Source organism: Callospermophilus lateralis, chromosome 1, assembly GCF_048772815.1.
Source record: "Callospermophilus lateralis isolate mCalLat2 chromosome 1, mCalLat2.hap1, whole genome shotgun sequence".
Classification (NCBI taxonomy): Eukaryota; Metazoa; Chordata; class Mammalia; order Rodentia; family Sciuridae; genus Callospermophilus; species Callospermophilus lateralis.
The window spans coordinates 110,451,255-110,471,064 of NC_135305.1; the positions used below are offsets into that span (position 1 = coordinate 110,451,255).

Below are 19,810 nucleotides of genomic sequence, written 5' to 3' on the forward strand. Positions count from 1 at the left end.
AGGATTGCTTTGCCTGGGATCCAGAGACCACAAGCTTGCTATATTTTAGAAATTATATACTAGATTTTGTATGTACTATAGTTTTTCTCAGATTAAAGTTCATACCTTCATGGGATTCTCAAAGTTGTTCAACCAAAAAGAACAGCTGTGAAAAAGAACAGCTCCCAACAAGTTGAATAGTTCAGCTCTTGAGGGACAAGTCCATGTAGTCCCTGCTAGGTCATCTGAATTGAAACCCAGCTGTCCTGACTCCTAGGCCTGTGCTCTCAATGCCCAATACTTACACTGAGTTCTTTGAAGGCTTCACCTAGAGTGGAGAACTGGTGGCCCTGGTGAGCCTCAATGACCAGACACACGAAACAGATGAGCTGCCTATCTTTCTAGAAATTGGGGCTCAAATCAACTCCTGGCTGGACACTTCCTCTGGGCCACTCTCTGCTTCCTATTCTATTTCTGGGTGAAATTTGCTTTCTGCCTTGGTGGCATCTCCTCCCTCCTCAGACTCTCCTTGGTTGTCTTCCTCTGCCTCCTTTTCTTGTGCATCTTCCATTTCCTTCTCAGGGCCCTCCTCACTCTCTGTGTTGCTCTTGTCCTCACTCTCTTCCTCAGCCTCACTCTCATCCTCTGAGTCACTGTCCCCCTCCTGCTTGCTTGCTACCTTCCCCTCTGTCAGAACCTGCTGACAATCTATAATTCCTGGTACAGCAGAGATGCATAAAGAAAGACACACGCACACACACACACATCCAGTAGAAAATGAGCAGCGCGTTTATTTTTTCCCTGCATCTTTTATATAGCAAAAAAGAAATACATCCTCTCGGCAGCTTAATCTTTTCAAGCATGGATAAACATTCTCAGAATAACTTTGTTCATGGTCACAGTGCTCCATACTTCTTATAATCTGACTTGTAGTTAGTTAATTTCTTGGCAAGCACTCACACACACACAAACACACACACACACACACACACACACACACACACACACATATATATATATATATATATATATATATATTAAACTTGGCAAAACATTCTTTTCTCTTATATTCTTTTTTTTTAAAGAGAGAGTGAGAGAGGGAGAGAGAGAGAGAGAGAAGTTTTTTTAATATTTATTTTTTAGTTATTGGCGGACACAACATCTTTGTTTGTATGTGGTGCTGAGGATTGAACTCGGGCCGCACGCATGCCAGGCCAGCGTGCTACCACTTGAGCCACATCCCCAGTCCTTCTCTTATATTCTTAAGACAGCAACAAGGACACAGTTCAAAGAGTTTATAGTTTCTCACAGAACCCCTTTGTTTTGCTTAGCACAGCAAAACTTAACACTTTTGTGTGTGTGAGCACATACCCCTCCTGTTCCACCTTGGCCTGAACTCTTCTTCTAGGCCCCTCCCTGCTGGCTGGCAAGGTCCAGGTCTGGGTTTCATAAATGTGCTTAGCCAGGTAGTGACCTAGGAACTTCTGCCTGTGCCTTTGGCATTGCAATGGCAGTAGCAGAAGCCACATTCTCTGCACTCTTGCTCCAGATACTTTTCTGAGTGGCACTTGTCATGTGCTATCATGGGGCAGATTCCTCAAGGACAAGCCTATTCTGGAGCCGGGGGGGGGGGGTGTGTGTGTGCTGTGCCTCAGTGGCCTAAGCCTTTGGCCACAGGCTTCCAGCTTCCCCTGTCCTGGAGCTAGGTCCCCTCAGCAGGAGTTACCACCATGATGAGCTATGTGAGCTCCTGGTGCAGAACCTAGAGCATACTGCATCCCCACTGGCTCCACCTGCTTCCTGTGCTCTGTGTATGTGTGTGTGTGTAAATGTGTGTGTGTGTTTGTGTATTTTGTGGGGATTGGAGCCAGGGCCTTGTGCATGCAACGCATGTGCTCCAATAGTGTTATTCCAACACCATTTTTAAAAATATCATCTTGCCCTATGTGATTGCAGAGGTGATCTTGGATGTAAATTAAGTAAACATACAGTAATCCCCTTCTTCTTGATTTCCCTGTCCTGCTGCAGCCAGGGGCGACTTCTGCAGAAGGGGCTCAGCTCAGGGGTAGGGTAAGGGGACTCAATGTACAGTTTGTTTCATTTTTAGAATTACACATAGAGGGTCACTGGCGGGGAAGAGGTGGGAGATGCCCTGGAAGACTGAGGAGCTCTGCCCTTTGGATCCCTAACCTGTCCTTCTCTTGGACCCCAGGTCCCTCCAGAGTCTAGAAAGCCCCTGCCCACACCGCACTGCGCTGACCTCGGATCTCTGTGGGACCCCAGCTCAGCGGCCTGTCCTAGGAGGCAAAAGGTCTCTGGGGACCTCACCTGCCCAGCTGGGCAGTGCTGCCTCAGAAGCCCCAGGAGGCTGTCCTTGACCTACAGGTTACCCAGGTCAGGCTTGGCAGTCAGAGACACCAGCTTCCAGAGGTGGCAGGAACTTGGTGCGGGTCCCTCCATCCTGGGAGCCCATGCTAGCCCTCAGAAAGGAGGGAGAGACACAGCAATGGCTGCTGGAGGGCTCTGTACTAAGAGCTGGAGCAGGCCTTGTGGGGCCCGCCTGGCAGGAGAGCGTTATCTGCCAATCTCCTCTGCTTTGCATATTCATTAGACTGACTCCACCTCCTGCCCCTGAAGCCCAGAGAGAAAAATAAATTATTCATGAGGATGCATCGCCCCACCAGGAAGGCCAGGCTGATTCTTTATGAAGAAGCGTAACCCCGCCCAGAAGGCGGGGCTGATTATTCATGAGACAGAGAGGTCGGTTTGGAAAAGGCCAAAGAACCAAGGCAACAGGGTGAGAGGGAGGCTTTGACCGCTGAGGTGAGTGCTGTCCTGGGCCCTGTCTCCAGAGAAAGGGCGCTTGGGCCCTGTTCATCCAGAGCTATTCATGTTGAAATTTTCTTCTTGAAATTTGAAGTTCAATTTTAAAGTTTTCCCCGAGGGTCTCAAATTTCCCGAGGAGAAGCAGAAACACGAGGCTGAGGGGGTGACAGAGGGGAGGCCATGAGTGAACCTCCGACTTTTCACCAGGAAAAAATTCCAAACTATAGAAAGGAGACGGAAAAGGAAATAGAAATGCAGTGGGACCCCCACATCCCGCCATCTAGCAGCTTAAGGTTCTGTTTGGAGGTGCTGCAGGGATGGGCCTGGGTGAGGGCCCAACAGCCATCATTACCCCCAGGCAGCCCTGGGCTGTGCCCTGGGAGGAGGCGCCTGTGGAGCTTTGGGGGTCTTCCTGGACCTGCCCGGTTCTCTCTTCCATTGGCAGGTCCCCCTGTAACCACTGCCTGGTGAAGACCAAGAGATGAGCAGGTGGCCCCCAGTCTCCTGGGACAGCCTGCGCTCCTCTCTCACCTTATGGAGGGTGTGCCCCTTAATCTCTGTAGACTTCAGTCCTCCCAACAGACCAGGGCAGCCAGTGTCCTGGACCTCAAGACTGCCCAGTTACCAAAATGTGCCAGGTGTGCCCAGCCCTCCACTGGCTGTGCTCACCTGGTGAAAAAGAAGGAAAAGCTGGTTGTTGCCCCTGAAGGGGTTTAAATCTCATTAGGGTTTGACTCCACTCTCTCCCCCATGAACTCTGAGTCCCTTGAGATGGGAAACATGACTTCCAGCTTCTAATCCTGGAGGATGGCTGGCACAGGGCAGTTGCCTAGTGAAGGCTGAATGAGTAATTGAAGTAGCATGAAACAGATTTTTCAAGACCAGAAGAGCATGAACAAATATCCAGTCAACAGAGTGGCAACCATTTACTCTGAGTGAGCCTGAGTAGAGAATTATTAGGCCAAATGGAATTTGTTAAGCTGGTGAATAATAATGTATTGAAACAAGCTCTGTGACAAGTCTAAGTCACAGGGTAAACAGCAAACCAAATTCCCTTGCTGAGCTTCACTTTCCTTTTTTTATGGCTTTATATTTACATTTTAATCCATGATCACTTTGAATTAATATTTGTACATGGTGTAATTTTTAGAGTGAGGTTCTTTTCTTCCCCCCCTTTCCTTCCTTTCTCTCTAGCTGGGACATTCTCTTGTTCTACAACTATTTCTTGACAAGACTGTCCTTCCTTTGCTAAGTTCAGTTTCCTCTTCTTTCAAATGAAGGAGTCTGATTTATACTAGAGGAAATCACTGTTCCCTTCTAGCTTTACGAATCTTTTCAACCCACTTTTCCTGATGTGCACTTCCTGTGAGCAAAGCTATTGTTCATATCATATATATGTAAAAAAGATCATCTAGTTGAAATTCAGAATTCATATTGGATATTGTAGAGTTGATAGATTTTCCTGTAAAAACTATGGTTTTAGAAGTTTGATGAAAATGTATAGAAATTCTTAGTATTAAAAAATGAAAAATCATTAGTCTATCATGTATGACTTTTTTGGACAAACTTAATGGATTGTGGGTTTTGCTTTACTTGGAATGGAGGGTGAAAGATGGTTTACTTCTCAATTAAAAACCAACAACTGGTTAATCTTTGTATTGGATTCACAAACTGAAGGGGTAAAATAGTAGATGTGTCATGATTATAAATAGAGTGAGGTGGAGATCAAGAGGTAAGGCTGGAGTCAATTTATTCCCTCAAAGGATCACAGAAATCTTTATTCTCAAAAAGATCATCAATCCTCGTCACAGAGAAAACATATCAAGCAAGAGTGAATGATATGGCTGCCCTGTGGAGTTTCACATGTTTGTGTATCCAGTATGTAAACACATATATAAGCAAAAGACATTTTAGAGTTCTGTTCCTAAAGTCCATAGTTGTGAAATATCTTTTTTAGTTTTTAGATAATGAATCAGAACAAGGGGATAAAATACATGTCAGAGCTATTCTCTGAGAATGGGTGAGCTCTAGAGTCATACTTCCTGGGGCTGCCAGCTTGTGAGCTTTCAAAATTAAGCAGAGCTTGTACTTTAGTAGGAAATCTCCACAAAACACATGCTCAAAGGGAGAAACAATGGTAGCAACCAAATACTAGACCTTGAAAGGCACCTGGTTATATTGAGAAAATGATTTAGGTCTTGTTCTTGAAACAAGTTTGTCCTAAAACTCAAGAAATAGACCCAACCTAGTTTAGATACAAGCAAGTAGCAAGCCCTATGATCACTGAATCATATTACATGAAGTGAAAGAAAAAGGGAATTTTATTTTGGAGAATCAGTCTACAAAAACTCCTACATTGTAAACCAAACCCTTTGTGTTTTAATTCTCACTTCTGTCACTCTATGTCTGACTATCCCTGGGTCAGCCCAGGATTTGGGGGGATCTAGATTTTCTCACCTAGAAAATTAGATATTTGGACTAGATGACATTCAAATTTTCTCCTTCCTCTAAAATTGTGTGACCTTTTTCTAGATCATAAATTCTTTCTATACTGCTTCTCCACTAGTTCAGCAAATATGGAGCCACTCTTTTGTTTCCATACTGTGACAAAACATGTCACATCTTATATAATTTATAAGAACTGTTCAAAATGGGCAAATCCATAGAGATGAAAGGTAGATTAGTGGTTACTGGGTGCTGAGAGTAGAAGAGAGTGAGAGTGATGACTAATGGGACTGAAGTGTCTTTTAGGAGTGATGCTGGTTTTGGGATGTTAACTATGAACAAAATCATAATATGTGGCCTTGTGTAAGCTTCTTGTAGTGTAATGTTATCCTTGTCTGTTCATGTTGTAGCATGTAGCAATACATTTCTTTTTTGACTGAGTAATATTCCATTGTATGGACACAACCCATTTTATTTTTCCATTCATGTGTTGGTTATTGTTTCCACATTTGGAATTTTAGGAATTATACTGCTGTGAATGTTATTGTGCAGAGTTTTGTAGATGTTTTATTCCCCCAATATATGTCTAGGAATAGAATCGCTGGGTCATTGCCACATGCACCCATTCTGCGCTCAGGCCTGTCATCCTTGTCATCTTGCCTGAGAAACTACCATGTCTTCATCCCTTGTCATCCTGCCTGAGAAACTACCATGTCTTGCAGACACAGGTCATTATCTCAACTTCCTTTGTTCTAGTCTAGAAGACTAGCTTACAACCCCTAGAAACCAATTACTTAGTGTTAATGTGGGATTTATATTTGTATGGAGTCCTCACTTACCCAGCCTAGTCCTTGTGTTGAGCTGTAGTCAAACCTCACCTGCCACATCCTCAGCTCTCTGAGAAAGATTGGGTAGTGATCTGAGTTTGGCTTTCATTTGCAATCCTTTAGCTAATCAGTGTGGCAACTCCTACTCTTCTTTAGTTTCCCAAAGCACTGCTTGCTTCCTGACCTTTTATATATATATATATATATATATATATATATATATATATATATATATATATACACACACACACACACACACACACACACACATACATACACACACACACTGGCATCATAATGTTTACTTAAAGAGCCTTTCTATTATTCAGAGAGGCAACAAATCCTGTAGAATTCCCAGAGGAATAGAGTGCCTGGTTTCAAGATGCTGTAACATTCCTGGTACCCAGGAATGGGTCTGCGGCAACAAAGCTGAGGAGTGGAAACCCTTCCTCTGCTGCTGGCTGTGTTCCATTCAACTGCAGTTTCTTTTCTCTGCATTGCTGCACATAACCCCTCCAACCCCGTGCTGGCCCTGCTGATCACAGTGGAGAATTTTGACTCCCATGGGGTCAATGTCCTGTCAAGCAGTTTTTATTGACAGCTTTTTGTTTGCTGTGCCTCTCCTTAGCTTGCTTGCCAACACCAACTAGATTTGGTTTCTTTCATACCCAAACCAGAACACATTTGGGTATCCTGAGATTTTATAGAGCATGTATTTTTTGCTATATGAACCTAACCTAACTTGTATTGTCATATGAAGTAATGCAAATCTACTTTTGTTCTAGTGGAGCTATTTTGGTAACATATAAGCAAATTTGATTCAGTTTAGGGGGTGAATTCAAGGTTTTTATAACTCAGTTTGAGCTTCATTTTATATCAGTGACAGCCATTTTAACTTATCTGAATAAAACATTTTTGTTTTCTGTCACTGTGTGTTACAAAGATTTCCCCCACTCCCCTGGTTCTTAAGAGAAAGAAAACTTTTGATTTATGTTTATGGATTCTATCCTCCTTTGAAAGCAGGGTCTAACTGATCTTTGACACAAATTAGTGTTCTAGAATCTACCTTCAGAATTAGAGTATTATTGGATGTGAAGAAGTGAAGACTATACACCGTGGGCTTTAGATATCTGCAGGGTTGAAGGGGGCAAGGTGAAGAGGGGGCAAGGTGAGGGAGAAGTGAACCTCTGCCCCTGTTCTCCAGAGAAGATCTGCTTAGTCCTGTTTTGTATTTTGAGAAACAACATAAGATCATGTTTACAAAAGGAAGAAATGGTTCCACTTAACTTAAAAAAAAATAAAAGAAAATGGCTTAAAATATATTGCTAGAGGTCAGAGAGATAGGACTCAGGCTTTCTTTGCATTGCTGGATCTAAGCCCTTGAGACCACAATGGGGGAAAAAAATAAAAGTTTAGCTACATGTTTACTAACTTCTGAGAATCACAATCACACACACCACACACCACAAAATAGGCAAAAACAGGCACTTCTCTCAGGGCCATGTACATTTAAAGTTTAGATGAAATATGGTTAAGTGGTTTTGCTCATTTTCAGAGTCAGTGGGACAAATTTGTGGGACAGAAGCAGGCTTTCTTATCTTTAAACGGGGGCAATCTCATAGTTAACTTTGTGTCTCCTTTTTGGACCTTATCCAGAAAGTATAAAAATTATTAATATTCTCATATAGTAGAACGACAGGGGACTCAATTTTGTGCAGCCATGGATATCTTAGGATACACTCTTTGGATGTGTTACTGCATATAATATTAAGTGGTTACCACCAGCCCTTCCAGTAAGCAAATCTGTAGGCCAAGTTGATGACACTCTACACACGGTGATGCATTCATTCACCAAGGATGTTTTAAGAAGACATGATTAAGGAAGGGTACCATGGGGTGGAAAGACCAGGAACTGTAATGCCAGGCAGATGTACATGGGAGAAGAGGCTCAGCAAAAATAACAACAAAAAAGAAATGGCATATGCCCTTGGAACCTGTCTCCTCATCAGTAAAAGAGAAATCATAATAACCATTTTGCAGGGTTGTTCTGTTAGAAATAATGTAGAGAAACAACCAGCTAAGAATCAATACATCATAGATATCACCCAGTCAGCACATAGTGTGGTGTGGTTCACTGACCTCATGATGACTTGCTTGGTCAGTGGCATAGCCACTGTGAACTGCCATAGCCCTGTGCCATTGGCAACTGTTACTCTTGTGGCAATTTTACTTCCCATCCTGCAGAAGAGCAGTGCCTTTGGGGACCTAGCCCAGGGTCTTGAACACATTGAGTACTTGATGGAGGGAATTGAGCTCATCCACATGTATTAGCTCAATGTGTCTCTTCAGATCCAGCCTCCAGTTATTGTATTGGTGAGACTTGTGCACCATATCACACTGGGGAAGGACATTGCCTTCCTACTGGCAAATGAGATGCAAATGACTATGACTTTTAAAAAAACTTTACTATGTAACATCAATAAGGGTTATGACCTGTGTATCAGGATCACAGTCTTTGACTCCTTTTTCTAATACCTGGCCCCTGAAGCTCTCCCTTTCAGTGAGAGGAGGCTTCAACCCTGTAGTAAAAGTCTACACATTGGGTCGGTTCAGCCCTTGGGCCAGTGCAGGAAGGGAATAGTAGTGGACCTGCCTTTTAGGAACCTCGAGAAAGGGGTAGGAGGCAGAGTGGGACAGCATGTGAGGAAAGTTCAGGGTGTGGAGGGGAGGGGCAGAGGGGATCTCTGGAAAGATAATCGGGAAGGGCGATGGGGTCTGGCGCTCTGGCATCCCCTTAGGTGAGGGTTCCTGTGGGACCACCAGAGCAGGTTGGAAGGTAACAGCGGCTTCCTCCTTGGGGCTTCTACCTCTGAAGGTGTGATGCATGTCTTCACGGGGGAGCGGCTCTGATGGAAGATCCGGAATTTGGAGTTCAATATCATTATAGGCAACAGCCCGGGGAGGGTCTATTCTGATGGTGGCCGTCATGCCATATCTGCGTCGTTTGTTGACCCAGTATACCAGTGGGCTATAACTGAAAGTCGCAGCTTTCATCACCTCCACCCACTGCTGGGCATGCTGCCTCCTCCGCAGGTTCTTCCTCCAATGGAGTAAGAGGATGCAGCCACCAGTTATCAGGGTACAGAGCCCCAACAATCCGAAGTAACATGGCACCCACGCTGAGGCAGTAAAAAATAGAAAAGAGGCAAGCTGACTGACAGCTCTAGCTTGGGACCTGAACTGTTTCTCATTGGCTCATTCATCCTCTCATTCCCTCCCAGCCTTCTCAAAGACATGCCTAATAATTTCCTGATTCAGTCAAAGCTATATTTGCAGGGCATGTAAGCGACCCCATAGCCTTTTATAGATAAGGAACACTAGGTGTAGAGGGGCCATGATCTGCCCAGACTCAAATCAGGCCTTCTGGCTCCCAGTCCAGGACCCATGCAGTCATTCAGAGAGAGAAGCCTCACTAAGGGCAAGGACCTCAATTGTATCATTTCTGCTTGGGCAGAATATGGTCTCTGCCTTCGAGGAGTCCTTAGTTTCTTAGAGGAGTCTGTCTCTTAACTAAATAGCACTCCATTCAGGCAGCCATCACCCCCATCCATGCAAAGGGTCTTCCCTGAAAGTTTCTCCCCCACACTCAAAGGTCTGGGTGTACTTACTGCCTGGAAGGCCCATGTCCTCCTTTTGTGAATCCGTAAGTTTCACTCTGGTTACCAGGCCGATGGCTCTGGAAAAAGTGAACTCACCCACTACTCTGCCCACCAATGGGAGTCCCCAGAAGGCCCCAGTCCCATTGTTCTCTAAAGATGAGATCACTGGGTTCTGAGCATCAGGAATTCTTGGGCTGGTGCTTGTAGAGTAGTTGACAGTTGATGGAATAAGGGACTCCATCATGTGACATCTCATGAGCATGTTGTTTTCCATGAAAGACTGGTCCACCATAGAACTGTCTGTTCCCAACTTTGTGTGGTGAACTCACAGGGCAGCCCCCAGGAAAGGCCCTTACACCCTCAGGAGCTTCTACTTGTGTTTTCAGTTGTTAGAGAGCCATTTTTCAGTGGGGAGTGGGGCAGGGAGGTCAGTGAGCATTGGACATCTCTACCCTCATGAAGTGTCTTAGCTAGTTGTCAGGGAACAAAAGGGCTCAGAAGAGCCCTACTTTTGCTCCTACCATCTCTGTTTTTTTTTTTCTTCAAGTGTTTTTGAGGCATCATCAGGTCCCATGGGAGCTCCCCCATATGTGATCCTGCTTCTGTTTCCAGCTTCATCTCCCTCCCCATCCATCATATACTGTTTTCCACACCTCCTTATCCTCCCAGGTGGTCAACTCCCCAACTCTGAGACAAAGAGTCCTTTCAGTTGATTTCCAAATTTCTAGAACTCTGAAGCAGATGAATTTGAAACAAATTGGTTTTACTATAAGTTTTAATATAAGTTTGTATAGAGTGCAAAATATATTGTTCTACAGATTTAATATATGATTTTTAGAAAGTTGCTCTATATGAACTGGTGTAAAAGTGATCCTTTTTAAACAATACAACCCACCCACCATGGACAAATAAAGTTCAGTTAAGTATAAATTAAATTAAAAACTTAACTTGAAAAACCCCAGCATGATGCTCTGCCACTGAAGTTTATTTTAAAATCAACATTTTTTATTTCATCTTCCTCTCCCTGTACCTTATCTGGGGGGGAATAGAATTACTTTTTGTCCAGTTATCTGTCCTTGAGCACATACCCACCACAGGAGTGAAGAAATTCAGAGTTGAGGATGGCACCAGAAGGTTTAAAAAATGATTATATCTCAGATTAACAAGTGAAGTAGGACCAGACACACCTGAAATCACATCATTAAAACCCCTCTGTTCCCCCTGATGTGTAGAATCACAGCCTCTGGTATAAGAGTCCCCTGTGTTTTTCCTTTGCTTGCAAAGCAATTAAACTTCTGTCCTTCAACTGGTATATGGATAAACAAATGGGATATATCCATCTAACAGAAAATATGAGTGGATTTGTGTGTATATATATACATTATATTTATATAAGATTTTGATATTAGGGATGGACCCCAGTATTCAGTTATTGAATAAACAATGTAGGAAGCCTAAATCAATTAAAAATTGAGAAATAATTTTCTCAATGAAAAAAATTTACTAGAAATTTTTACTTATTTTATACATCTATATTATTTGTTGAGATGTGCATATATATGTTTCTGTATAATATATGTATAATACAAAATATATAATACATATACATATGTATATGTCTACATATATTTATATATATATCTATACATATGTATCTATATATATTTGTACATATGTGTATATATATATATATATATATATATATATATATATATATATATATAAAATTATTGCTAAAATTAAGAACTTAAAACCAGTTGACTTGTATGTATTTTAGACCCAGAGCTCAGGCCCTAAAACACTTTGCTTCATGTGCAGAGCTTGACCTTTATCCTGTTCTGCAGTTTCTTCTGCTTGCTGGTTGGAAATCTTGTCTGGTTATATTTTTTCCATTCTTCCATATGAAAACAGCCTTTCTCTCTGTGCCAACCTGAACCATGAAGTACTCTGAATGGAAACTACTTAAGATTTTGTAATGAAGATATTTGAAAAAAATGCAAGAAATACCAAAGAGAAAGTAGTCAAAGAATTCGTTGGGTTATTTGTTTTTACAAAGTAAGTCTAAGTATTTTAAAAATATTACACAATAATTAATTTGATTTCTGCTTCTGCCCAAACAAAAGATGTTCCTATATTTGTTGAATCACTGAATGTTGAAATTTAGGACTAGAAATAGCATGAACTTGACATCATAAGAACTATTTGCTGCTCATCTCATCTGGTTACACAGCCTGGTAGAGGGTCTTTAGGCTCTACTGTCCCTCAGTCTCTGATGCCCATTTATTGGGTCTGCTTGCCCAGAGCATCAGGTATTTTCTGCATTTCTTTTCTCTTTTTTATGTTTTGGGTGAATGACAGGCTATTTTAAAAATCAGCACTTAAGTATAATGCATTGGCTACTTTTTATTGGAACATTTTATCTTAATGTTTCTCCTACACAAGAAGTATTAACTTGATAAGACAGTGGATTTGAATAATCAATTACTTTACCAAAGCAATCTTCAAAGAACAAAGTTGGAGAACTCACATTTCCCAACTGTGAATTTATTAAAAAGTGACAATAATTGAGATAGGGTGATACTGGCACAAAGATTGACCTGCAGGCCACTGTAATAGAGCTTAGTCCAGATGTTGGCCCTCATATTTGCAGTTACTTAGTTTGACAGGAATGTCAAGATAATTCAACGAAGGGAAAAAGTCTTCTCAGTTATATGCTGGGGTGACTGGATATCCACCTGACCCCTCACACAGTGCACAGAGTTTACCGAAATTTAATTCCAGAACTAACTCAAAATAGACTTATATGTATGTAAGAGCTAAAGGGGGAATTTTCTTTGAAGGTATAGGAGTAAATTTTGACTTTATTAGGCAAACTCTTCTTGGATTGGACACCAAGAGCACAGCGAAAAAGAACAATATGGGTAGATTGAACTTCAAGTTAACAACTTTTTTTCAAAGTATATTTTCAAAAAAGTGGAAAGACAACTGACAGACAAGGACAAAATATGTGCAAGTAACATGTTTTAAAAGAAAATGTATCCAAAATATATAAAGAAAGAACCCAACACAAAGATAGCCAATGTTTAAAAAATGGACACATCATCTGAGTAGACCTTTCTCTACAGACCTTCCTCTAAAGCAGATATTCTGGCCAGTGAGCACATAAAAAAATATTCAACATCATCACCCAGTGAGACTCAAAATAAGGTACTACTACACATCCATGAAGATAGCTAAAATGAAATCAGATATTAACAACCTGGTAAGGATTTGGGAAATGTAGAAACCAACCTTCCTACATTGCAGTAGAAATGTAAAATAATATAGTTTCTTTGAAAAATATTATTTGAGGAAATGTCAGACTAAAAATAGCACAACATATGACCCAGGAATTCCACTCCTAGTTATATACCTAAAAGAACGGAAAACTTTAAAAAAAAATTTAAATAGTTTTATTAGTTGAGAGACCTTTATTTTATTTATTTATGTGCTTTGCTGAGAATCAAACCCAGTGCCTTACATACGCTAGGCAAGCTCTATACCACTGAGCCACAGCCCCACCCCAAGTAATAAAAATTTTTGTCTCCCAAAATTGGTACTTGAATGTCCATAACATTATTCATAATTACCAAAAGTATAAATAACCCTAAAGTCTATCAACTGCTATACAAATAAACAAATGTGATATATCCATCCATGCTAGGCAATGCTCTACCACTGAGCTAAATTCCCTGCCCTTGGTTTTTTTGTTGTTGTTGTTTGTTTGTTTGTTTGTTTGTTTTGTGACAGGGTCTTGCTAAGTTGCTCAGGCTGGCCTGGAACTTGCCATCCTCCTAACTCAGTCTTTCTAGTCTCTGGGATTATGCACATGGGGCATTGCTTCTGGTTACAATAGGACATTATTTGGTAATAAAAAGAAATCAGTTACCAACACTTGCTACGGCTCAAATTAACCTTGAAAACATAAAGCTAAGTAAAAGTCAGGAAAGATTACATGTATAATTCAATTCACTTGATACTTGAGAAGGCAACTCTTAGGAGGTAGGAAGTTGATTTCTAGCTGACTTAGCGTTTGGAGGCTGGGGTAGAAATGAGTGATTGCTTGTGGTTCTGATGCTCTTTCTGGGAAGGTAAAAATATACTGATTGTTGATTATGCAACTCTGCAGATACACTGAAAGCCATTGGCTAATCCCCTTAAATGGGAAAGTTGTACAGTATGTGAATTGAGTATTAATATATCCTCCAATTACTTGGAGGATTAAAAATACATTTGCATGCAATGACTAAGTCAGGAATACCCTCTTATGTTGGGATTACACCACAGATACAACAACAGAACCTACAGGGTGGATTCTGTCAATTGGGATCAGACTCCCAGAGACACATTTTAAAAAACAGATGGCAGCTAAACCAGCATTGTGGACTTCTATCAGCAGGTAGGAAATTTTATTTATAAAATATATTTGAATCTTAGAATTTTTAACCTTAGTAGAATCAAATTCTCTGAAGTCTCATTTAGGAACCTTAGATACACAGTATTAACATAGTTTCCTTTGGGGACTAGGACAGCTTCATCCATTATCCATGTGTTCAAGTGCCTGTGTAGGGGGCAATGTGGCATCATTAGACAGTTCTAGCAGGGCCACTCTGTCAGCATTAGAAGTGGCTAGAATAGTTTTCAACATGTAGATGGACTGTCGGATAAAAATAAAATATGGTCAGTCTTCATATAGAAAAATATACTTGTCTAGAAGTCTTAGCTCTATAGTACTTGGTGAAAAAAGAGTAAAAATGATTAATTACATTTGATGTGATGTCCGTTATATACTAAGCCTTACAATTCGTGGGTTCCCCAATCTCAAATTTGAGTGTGCACAAAGAAATAAGTAAACTTAGCTTAGTAAACCAGGAAGCGCCAGTTGACATGGTTGAATTTCTAGTTTTGACAAATGAAAGAATGATCATTTAAAGAAAGCTAGACACTTGGAGCAACTAGAAACCAGTTGCAGATGAATGATAAGGAAAAGAGCTCTATTCGTTTATAAGAACCCAAAATATAGCCATGTGCAGCCATTGGAAATACACTGCACTCTAATGGGCATCCAAGGGAATGGCCCACTGTCAATGTTATCCTGGCGTGTGGGCCACCTTCAATGTTTCTGTATTTTCTCCAATAAAGCAGTTAGTGCCTCAGATGCATCTTGCTGTGCATGCTAGGACAGTTGAGTCTCCTGATTGAGGAACTTGGGTTCTCACAGCAGGCAGATAGGATGAATCTATTCTGATAGTATTTCAGGTTATGGAGACTCTCTCATGGCTCTTTAGATTGTGTGTTTTGGAAAACTTCTGAGGAGCTGAAATATGCATGTCAGAAGTGAGCTGTGTGCAGATCAGGGCGAGGAGAATGAAGGGGATGACGGAGGCACAAAGACACACTTTTCAGGATGAGCCTTTTGTGACCCTATCTCAAACAGCTGGTGTGTTCTCTAGAGAAGTAAGATGGATACAGGGCAGGAGGTGTAGGAGCAGGCAGGGGCTGCACCCTTATTGGAGAGTGAGCTAGGGAACACCTTGTATAGAACTTTGTTCCCTGGGACAAATTGGGCTTTGCTGAGATCATGTAGTGTTCTGTAGATGAATAAAGTGATCTGTTTTTTTTTGGGAGGGGGTGTTGTTCTTTTGTTTTCTTTAATTTTGTTGTGTCCCTGGGATTGAACCTGGGTCCTTGAGCATGCTAAGAAAGCACTCTACCACTGAGCCACATCCCCACCTCAAGAGATCTGTTTTTAAATACTATTTTATCAATATGTACAAAGTGTGGGCAGTGTCTACATAGAAATGGAGGTAAGGCACCCAATGAGGAAGTTGTTAATGTGACTCATGTAAATGGTGGTGTCCTGGCTTGGAGAGGTGAATAGGAATGGGCAGGACTTGTTGATGGTGTGGATCTTTTGGGTGCCAGAAAAAGGAGAGGAAATGGGTGGATGATGGCATCCATCATCATCTGGGATGGGGAGCCTGGAAGAAGCTGGCTTGAGTGGGCTGGAGATATGAAAGGCTCTGATGGAGTTGCAAACTGCAGAATCATTGCACTCAATACCATGAAAAAGTTCTAGGTCAGGGACACAGGTGAATATCAGGGTTTTTTCTAAATAATTACAAACCTCTTTAAGGAAAAGACAGCTATACCTGCATCAGTATCTTAAGAATTGAAACTAGGAGGCTAGCTTAAGAAGAATAGTCACAAATGCCAAATTTTAAGTTGTCTTCTTTGAGGTGTGAGAACTCTTGAACTTCCCAGGTGCTTAAGAAACACCGGTGCCAGAATCCTTGTGACAGATTATTATTTGCGAGGTCCTTTTTGATGAGTGATATGGAAGACTCTAGCAGAATCACTATTTTTTGTTGGGAGGAAAGGCACTTTGCTATTTGAGAATTGCAGCTTAAGTGTAGGAAGGTGTTTGTGGCATCTTGTTTTAAAATGTCTTTTCCTCCTGGAAACAGAAACTATGAGCTTAGGGGGAAAGACTGAGAAGAAATGTTGGGTGTAGATCTGTAATTGAAATTTTAAAAAGGGGTCAGGGTTTGCCCTTCCCCATTAGTGCAAGTGTTCTTAAAAGTTCTCAGAATGCTTTAGGAATTTTCAAAGCAAGCTCAGTGAGCCCTGTATACTCTTAAGTGTCTCTCAGCCATCGCTGCATACAAGGGTAGAAAAGAGAATAGTCACTTTAGTGTAATGCTTTGTTGGATGTATGCCATGTGGGCCATGTATGCCAAAAGGAACCACACTGATGGTCTCTTGGTCAGCACAGGCAGATGGAAAAAGTGTCATAAGCTTATTCCCTGTTCACATGTACATCTTGCTGAGCTGTGCTACCTGACAGGTAATGGTGACTGATGTAGTCTCTGTAGAAGACAACCCTGTCTTTAAAAGTTAGATTTAGCTGTTGTCATGATGTGCATCTATAATCACAGCTACACAGGACAAGGCAGGATGATGACAAATTTGAGGCCAGTTGAGGCACCTTAGTGAAGCCCTGCCTAAAAAAAATAAGGGCAAGGATGTAGCTCAGTGATAGAGCCCCTTCCCAGTTCAGTCTCTGAATATTAATATCAAAAAGAATAAGTCACTATTTAGTCATGATTTAGAAATAGTGTTTTTGCAAAAAGTCTATGACCCAGAATTTCAACATCTAAGTTGGTTGGGTGGGGCTTCTCCTCCCCCACTACCATAGTTTTCTCTAATATGAATTTATTATTGCTTGTGTAGCCATATTTTTAACTTTTTAAAAAATGGTCTAATACATGCAATGCATAAAGACTGTAGAATGATGAGTTCCTGTCTAAAGATATGAGACTGAGTCCCATGATAAGGATGACAGTACTGAAGGAGTTTGTCAAGTCAAGACTTTAGTAAGTACTAGTTTTTTGACTGTGCTTGTGTCTGCATGGTGTGTGCACAGAGGTTGAGGTCTGTGGGCAACCCTTAGCATCTAGATTCTTCTATTAAAAATGGCTATGGCTCATGTGGAGAAAATTGGTTTTTTTTGTTGTTGTTGTTGTTTTTTTTTTGTTTTTTGTTTTTTGGTTGTTGTTGTTGTTTTGTACCAGGGTTGAACTCTGGGGCACTCAACCACTGAGCCACATTCCCAACTCTACTTTGTATTTTAGTTAGAGACAGGGAATCACTGAGTTGCTAAGCCCTTTGCTATTGCTGAGGCTGGCTTTGAACATGTGATCCTCCTGCCTCAGCCTCTCTAGCTGCTGGGATTACAGGCATGTGCCACTGCACCTGGCTGAGAAAATGGTATTCTTTTGGGGAGGAGAGTGAGCAATTCCAGGTTTTCTGATTCTGTAATGTTAGGAAATGCAGGAATAATGAAAGAGAGATGTTCTGAATTGCCTGTACAAATGTAAATCCAGGGACAAGATTATTTCGGTGTTGTATATTGTTACTAGGGTTAAGATCCAGCTGCTTGCCCCACAACTGGCCAGTTAAGTTGACAGCTAAGTAGTTGAGGCAAAGAAAGTGACTGTATTTACAAAGTGGCTCAGTGAGAAGAAAGTGGGATTCTGTATCCAAAGTCCTACCTCTTAAGAAGCTGATCTCAGGGGGCTTATGTTAGTGACTCATTGGTGTTTCCAGATGGGCAGTTGTTCTGCAGAGGGAAGGCTGGATAATGGTATCCAAGTCATGATGTTTTCCAATTTCTAAGAGCTCAACAATAAATATGATGATTTTTTTCAATTATGGACTAGTTGCATATTATACAATGATAGGGCCAGGAGGGGAGGTAATTCTTCCTAGACCCTCTTGCTGAGCTGCTAGCTGAAATCCCTGTAATGAGGGAGAACATCCTTCCTCAGTTAGTGATATACTGTAAATTCCCAGCAGTGAACACAGAGCATCCTTCCTCAGCTAGCTACTCCCATCATGAACAGAAACACCTCCACTGCTGAATTTCAGTATTTCAACATTGAGGACAGGCAGTAATTTATTCAAGAAAAATAATCCTGTTTTGCAAATACTTAATTGTCATTGATTATTTTCCTTGGTTTGATCACAATAGGAATGTTTTAATTTTCAGAACCCAGAATGCACTGAGAGAACTTAAACACTGGTGTTTTAGGCTTGCCCTAGATTTTCTTAGGAAGAACTTTGAAAGAAGTAAGACTCTTCCAAAATTACAAATCAGTAAGATGGATTTTGAAGACATTCATGTCATTGTGGGGTCAAAGAAAGACTAATGCACAAAGAAACTCATGCAGTCATGTTTATAGCTATGACTGTTGCTCTTTTCAGTATCCCTGTTCTTTCTGTGAGACAACAGGCAAACACTGAATCAGAATGTATGTAGAGCACTTTGCTATAGTGAGCTCTGTCATCTCTTTATCTAACATTGTAGACATTTGCTCATGGCAGTTGGAAGACTGATCTCCCAATTCTATTCTTAAGGATCAGATACATAGAATCAAAATGATACAGAGGAACCTACGTTAAAAGAAAAGACTAAAGTTTTAACAGTGTTAGAGCAAAGAAGGATTAATGAATTGGGCAGCACTCAGAACCAGAAGATGTTCAGAATTTCATGGCAGCAGTGTGGGCAGTGAGCTTCCATAGGCTGATGTAGAAGGACAATGAAAAAAAAATATTTGACTAGAGTCAAAAGACCCTACATAGATGTTGGTTAGCAGTTTCTGTAAACTGATAAGTTTCCTAGTTTCATTTTACTAAAAATTTAAACTGGTTCCTAGTTTTTGTGTAACATTTTTGTATTAATTCTCCAAGCACCTGTGGAGGAAGCTGAAGCCCTGGAATCATCTCAGCCTAATGAACTCTCAACTAAACTTCATATCACCCAGGATAGAATCCAAGTTCCAATCCACTCATTGTTAATACTAGAATTATGAGATTTCTGTAGAAAATAAACCAATATACAATGGAAATGCCCTTGGATAATGTTGGTGTTGAAAAAGCAGTAATTTATGTCTTGTGATTCTTTTTCAGTTTGAGGCTTATCCACTAGCAGATTGTTTAAGAAGATCAACAATTACATCCTTACTTAGAGCGATGTCACTATATGATTGGATATTTCTTTATACTAGGAGCTGTGTTGAAATAGTGAGTTATGACTATGGGAAAAGCAATTATGTAAGTACAGTGGCAATTTTAAATTTCCAATTTAAAAATCCATAAATAATCAATTATTTCCAATTTAAAATCAGAGTTGTTAACAATCTGAAAGTAGAGTCCCTGGCATATCAACATGTAGGAATCATTTTATGAAAACTCTGAAACACTGGAAGTAAAGGTTAATTTCTGCCAGTCAGCAAACAGCAGAACAGGTTTTTATGACATGGTTTGTGGCTGATAGGATAGATGTTGAAGAAGGCATGGGAATTAGAAATTTGGTATGAATGGGTGGGGAATACTTTTTAAATTTTAGTTCTATATGACAGGATAATGTACTTTAGCTTATATTATATACATTCAGTATATATTATATACATTATATACACTTAGCATATAATATATATATGTGTGTGTGTGTGTATATATATATATATATAT

General features: G+C 40.8%; 1 pseudogene; it reads right to left on the reverse strand.

Annotated features, from left to right (window-relative positions):
- Nucleotides 1–266: 266 nt before the first annotated feature.
- LOC143397861 (tripartite motif-containing protein 44 pseudogene) lies at nt 267–8,314 on the reverse strand (annotated as a pseudogene).
- Between the last annotated feature and the right edge of the window lie 11,496 nt (nt 8,315–19,810).